The sequence below is a fragment of the Tupaia chinensis genome, unplaced genomic scaffold (assembly GCF_000334495.1).
Source record: "Tupaia chinensis unplaced genomic scaffold, TupChi_1.0 Scaffold143886_1, whole genome shotgun sequence".
Taxonomy (NCBI): Eukaryota; Metazoa; Chordata; class Mammalia; order Scandentia; family Tupaiidae; genus Tupaia; species Tupaia belangeri.
Genome location: NW_006203737.1, coordinates 1,159,714 through 1,165,662, shown reverse-complemented (window position 1 = coordinate 1,165,662; position 5,949 = coordinate 1,159,714). Strand labels below are relative to the sequence as shown.

General features: G+C 37.5%; 1 protein-coding gene, 1 non-coding gene and 1 pseudogene across 2 annotated transcripts in view; 2 read left to right on the top strand and 1 right to left on the bottom strand.

The window, feature by feature from the left end:
* The window catches only part of HTR2C (5-hydroxytryptamine receptor 2C), a 192,386-nt gene that overhangs the window by 91,082 nt on the left and 95,355 nt on the right, over positions 1–5,949 (top strand). The window lies entirely within an intron of this gene.
* On the bottom strand, positions 985–2,448 carry LOC102479422 (signal transducer CD24 pseudogene; annotated as a pseudogene).
* Positions 4,178–4,347, top strand: LOC114005477 (U1 spliceosomal RNA). Its single transcript, XR_003547330.1, has one exon. It is a non-coding gene; the product is annotated as a U1 spliceosomal RNA (small nuclear RNA).

Genomic DNA, 5,949 nt, shown 5'->3' with positions numbered 1-5,949 from the left:
CCCTATGGCAAGATCCTCTCAAAAAAAAAAAAAAAGAAGAAGAAAATGCAGAAATTCAACATATGGAGAAATAAAAAGCAGCATTTTTAAATTAGTTGAGGTCAATACAGTTCTCTTTTAAAATAGTTTAACTAAAAAATATAGTCTAGAAAAAAATAGTTTAAATGAATCTGGTGCTCTTGTCTAATAAAAACAAGTGATAGAAAATGTCTACCATTTGACTTTATAAAGTTAGACAATATTCACCCAGTATTCTTAGGTTTGGGGGTAGATTTCAATTCATCTTTGCCCTAGCATATCTCAATGACTACAGAAAAGATCAAATGCAATGTCAAACTCAAAGCCTCCGAAGAAAAGAGTTCAGTTCCCCAGAAAACAGTGATAGCTTTACAACGTGAAATTTTACTAGAGTATATCGGCATTAAATTAGTACTGCTGAAACAATACGCTGAGGATTTACAGTAATGCCTGGAAGTTCCTTCTATTGTACATATAAATAGAATCATGGAAACTTTTCATATTACCTAATTGTTTTACTACCTTATGAATTTAATGAACCAAATGAAAACTGAATCTCCATTCTACATCCCATTCTTTATCTATAGATAAGATAAAAATCTATTCTTAATGTCAAGGTAGAGTTTTACATGTCCATATTTCTTAAGCCACATTCAAGGAAATCATGTCTTAACTAATTTCAAGTATTGTCTCTTCATCTTGTACATGAAACTCCAGCAGGTTTAATCTTGGTATTCACCATCTGGTCAAGTCCTTCCCATGTTCTTCAATCAGTCGAATTTGGGATTTGCAACATTTTCTGTGTCAATAAGATAAGGTGTGGAATTAGTAGATTTGATGAAGACCTGTTTTTTTGTTTGTTTGTTTGTTTTTGCTTTTGTTTTCCTTGCCGCACTGAGCTTCTAGATGCCATTTGGATTGGGTTTAGAAGATGGGGAAGTGTAACTATTTCTTAGCCTGAGTCTCTTAACAGTAGAGATGTAGAAGAGAAAGCGAGATCACAAGGAGACTGGCTGTTGACTGCAGGGCATTGCCAACAGCTTTGGTGGTGGCATTAGCTGGGTTTGGGGCAGCCGAGGTATTCTGGGAGAAGTCACTTGAAAGCAATATGACAGTTGTTTGATTTGAATAAATCTGAGTGCGTAGGAGCAGTGTCAGCAACAACAGCCCCAGACCCAGCCTAACCACCATCGCCCTGCCATGTTCACTCCGTTGGTGCAGGGCGTGTCTCACAGGATAGATACTGGGTGCTTTGAGAACCACTGGCTCCAGGGCAGGTACACGTGGAGGTCCAGTTAACAAATTTTAATCCTACTATTATTATTATCATCAGGGCAATATATATTATGAAGACTGAATTCATTTTTTTTAAAGATAGAGCTTGCTGTATCAGACTCTCAAGTAGCTGAGATCATAGGCCTGTGACTGACTCCTTTAGACAAGGTCTTGCTCTGGTGTCCAGGCCAGCCTGCAGCTCATGATCCTTCTGCCTCAGCCTCCCAGTAGTCGAGATTTACAGGTGTGGACTGCTGGGCCTGGCTTTCAGGTCAGGCCAGAAATCGAACCTGGGCCTCCCATATGGACTTAGCTGGCAGAACAGCATTTTCTTAACAGTGCATGCCACCATGGCTGGACCTAGATACACTTTTTTAAAAATATTTTTTGATTTAGAAATCCTTTTACATCAACAATGTAGTCAAATGGGTTATGGAGCTATCTCAGGGTAGCAGATCCAGGATGTTTTTCAAAAGATTTTTATTTATAATATTGAACTCAGGTGTCAGTTCCTGATGGCACTCCTAGGTCACAAAATTTTACAAGTAGAAAAGTTATCAAGGCTGAGACTTGAGATGAGCAAGTACATAACACAGAATTTGCTCAGCTGAAAGAATAGGCTGATAGAATCTGTCCCTAGCTGTTTCTTTATTCATTTGAGAATGTGATGGTCACATTGCATAGCCACAGAGCCACAGGTCTCAGGATGTCTTTAGGCCTGCATTTTGGCCAACTAATTTGTGATACATATGGGATAGTTCATTTCAACTGAGATAACTTGGCAAAAACGGTGTGTGGTCCATATAGGATCTTCCAGTCATAGAACTGTTTTCACTGTCATATAAGAAGCCTCTCTATATTATTTGGAAAGGCAAGTAGTCAGTTGAGTAAATTGGAAGTGGCACTGGAGAGTGTTTGTAGCCCATAAAATATCTCAGTACTTATTAAGTGTCAGGAGGATTTTTTTCTTTATATTTAAGTTGATTAAGATGATGATTAAGATGATGTATTTAAGTTGTCTGAAATACTGCGTTTCCATTTGAATAAGAGGTGAGTTATTGTTTACCAGCCTCCTACATCATTTAAGCTATTAGCAATCACAGTCAGTTCATCAGAAACAGAAGACCGCATCAGCAGAGGCCTTGTTGACATCATTCCCACGGAGATGCACCAATCGACAGCAAGTCTTTCAGCAGAAACTGGAACTCACAGTCAGCAGTTAACCTTCACATGGGCAGGGAGGTTGAACATCCTGCATAGTGCTGCCAGGAAATCCCTATTTCATACTAAGGGGGGCTGGCTGGTTGCATATGTAGGATGTCCCATCTCCCAGCCCACTTCGTCATGACAGAATCCAGAAACACTACTCTGCTTCACTGAAGAACCTTAAAATCTGCGTGTCAAGGAAACAAAGATGCTGAGCTACATAGCTAGAAAGGCTCTCTAGCTTACTGTGGTCATTAAATAGTATATTCATTCTACTCACAGTTTCATGCCTAAAGTCAAACATTTGTTCACAGATATTTATATATTAGCTGAACTTGCTGTAGAAAGTTGTTAAATCAATTAAGATACTTTGTTAACCAATAAAATGTTGGGGGGCGGGTAGGAAGAAAAGCTCTCTAGCAAATGCATTTACTAGACTGTAGAGTACTAAGTGTCGGGATCTTGTTTTATGTAAAGCAGTGAGTATGTGAATAGATCTGCAGGCTGAGAGCATTAAGCTATAGTAGCTGGCTAAAGGGTTGGAAAAGTTGCTAGCAATGCCTCTGGATCATACAGGTAATACCCCCAAAGTTGCAACTTCTATTCTCACCACCACACCAATGTGGGGGCTTGCCATTGGACTTTTTTATTTTGAAAGGTGGCCAGAGGCAGATAAATTAAAGGGACAAAGAAGCCAATTCTTACTTCTAAAAAGAAGCACAAGTTGTAACCTGAAACACAGCTTAGAATTTCAGGTCTGATAAAGTAAAATGGCAATTAAGAAAATGAGTTTCCAAGTTACATAAAAATGTTTGAGAAGGATAGTCTGGGGAAGATCCAGTAATTCTTTTTTTTTTTTTTTGAGAGGTTTTTGCTATAGGGCGTGTGCGCTCGCCAGACAGAGAGAGACAGAGAGACAGGAAGCGAGAAATCATCCTCCAGGGGGGATGGCCATGCCACAATCCCTTCTCCTCCATTCTCCTCTCGGGATCTTGGGCACGCACACACACGCGCCCGGCGTGAGTTTAAGTCACCAGGTCCGGGACTCGAACCACAGTCGACTACGTGGCAGTCCAGCGACATAGCCATTATGCTAACTGCTGGTCCCAGATCCAGTAATTCTAAATTGAGTGGAAAGTCAGTCTAATTTCAGGCAAAAATCAAGTTACAATGGGGTGGGTGTGACTTTAAGGGAAAAATTATTGGCACGTCCCTCAGAATATTTAGTAGATACAATTAATGTCGCATGCTGTATCCAGTCATATCGAGGGGACTCTGGTGTCAAAGGCAAGATAACAGGAAATATCAATGCAAAGTCTTTTTCTGAAAAACATGGGGGCAGGAATAAAATAATAAACCAAAACTCAGCCAATCGCATGGACTCTTCCACTTCTGGAATCTATAGGAAGGATTATAATTTCAGACTAAAAATAAATCATTTAAACAGAATGAATTTAGCTTTACAAGCAGTTTACCATTATACTTATTTTTCCCATTTTCACATAGACTGCTGAAATTTCTCTTGGACCTTTTTATGGGAATGAATGATCTACTGGAGATGCTATAGCAATCATTTCTGTCAGCAGCACCAACTTAATAAATAGGCTAAGACTTTAAGTTAGGAGCAATGTTAACTGGGAAATTTTCAAGAACTTTGAAGTTCTAAAAAGTATTTATTATATTTACCTGGCAGAGGAGATACCATGATCACTAAGGTATCCCAGGTTTTCCCAGGGCGAAGTTTATTCATTGCACTCCAGAAGTGCTGACCCCTTCGATTTCCCCAAATGTGGGAAACTTGACTGCATAATTTGTGGTAGTGGGGGACTACATTCACACTTTCCCCTGAAAAAGGAAACAAAAAAAGAAAAAAAAAGTATTTATTTCCTATGCGCTTAAATCTGGGTTCCACTTCAGTCAGTACCCTGGCTTTGGAACTTTTCTGTGGGTGGCAAGTGGGCCAATCCAGCCTGAGGAAAAGGCTGACTCAGGTTGAAGATTCAGAGTATCCCCATCTCTATTTTTTTCAGCAGCACTGTGTCTCCACTGGAATTCGTGCATAGTACATGGTTTTAAAATGTATGGCTTTATGTCTAAGGATTCCCCAAATTCCACGCAAATGTATGGGCCTGCCGGTGTTTATAGTAGAGTCCCTTATTCTCGTCTGTGAAGTCTACAGACTTGTCCACTCATTGATCACTGATACTGGTAATTCGTGTCTTCTCCCTTTATTTCCTGGCCAGTTTAGAGGTTTTTCAGTTCTATTGATCTGTTTAAAAACCAAACATTTCACTTAATTTTTTCTATTGTATTCTCTCAATTGTATTGATTTTTGTTTTTGTATTTATTATTTCTTTTCTTTTGGTATTTGGATTTAATTTGTCCTTCTTCATCTAGGGCTTTAATATGGAAGCTTAGATCAAGGATTTGTGATTCTTTTCTTCTCTAAAATAAATGCTAGAAATTTTCATTTTAATTTTAATTAATTTCATTAAAGTTAGAAATCTTCCTTTGAATGCTGCTTTAGTATATCACAGAAAGATTTACATGTTTCCTTTTCATTTTACTTTAGTTAAAATTATATTCTAACTTCACTTTAAGTCTTCCTCTTTGAAACATGGAATGTTTAAAAGTATGTTGTGTAATTTCCAAATATTTGGAAATTGTAAAAGTATCTTTTTGTTATTGATTTTGCTGTTAATTCTGTTATAGTCAAGGAACACAAATTTTAACATTTAAATCATTTTAATTTCTTATGGTTTCTATTGTGGTTCAGAATTTGGTCTTTCCTGGTTAATTTTCCATGAGCTCTCACAAAATATGTACAGGCATACCTCAGAAGTATTGCAGGTTTGATGCCAAACCACTGTAATAAATCAAGTATCACAGTTAAGTTAAACAAATTTGTTGGTTCCCCAGTGCATATCAAAATTATATTCATATTACATGGTAGTGTATTGAGTATGAAATAGCATTATGTCTAAAGAACCATGTATGTACCTTAATTTAAAAATATTTTCTTGCTAAAAAAAATGCTAACAGTTATCTGAACCTTCAACAAGTCAATCTTTTCACTGGTGAAAGGACTTGCCTTGATGTTGATGGCTTCTAACCAGAGTGGTGGTTGCTGAAATTGGGGCAGCCATGGCAATTTCTCAAAATAAGACAACAATGAAGTTTGATGCTGTAGCATACAATGCTATTTGATAGCATTTAATCCACAAACTTCTTTCAAAATTAAAGTCAGTCATCTCAAATCTTATTGCTGTTTTACCAACTAAACTGATCTAATATTCTGAGTCCTTTGTTGTCATTTCAAAATGGGAGATTAATGTCTTTGTACTGACTGACATGCATGGCATTCCCTTTTGAAAAAGCAATGTAATACACTGTAAAGTTATATGTAATCCAATGTAATATAAAGAAGATTATGATGATAATAAAAAAATT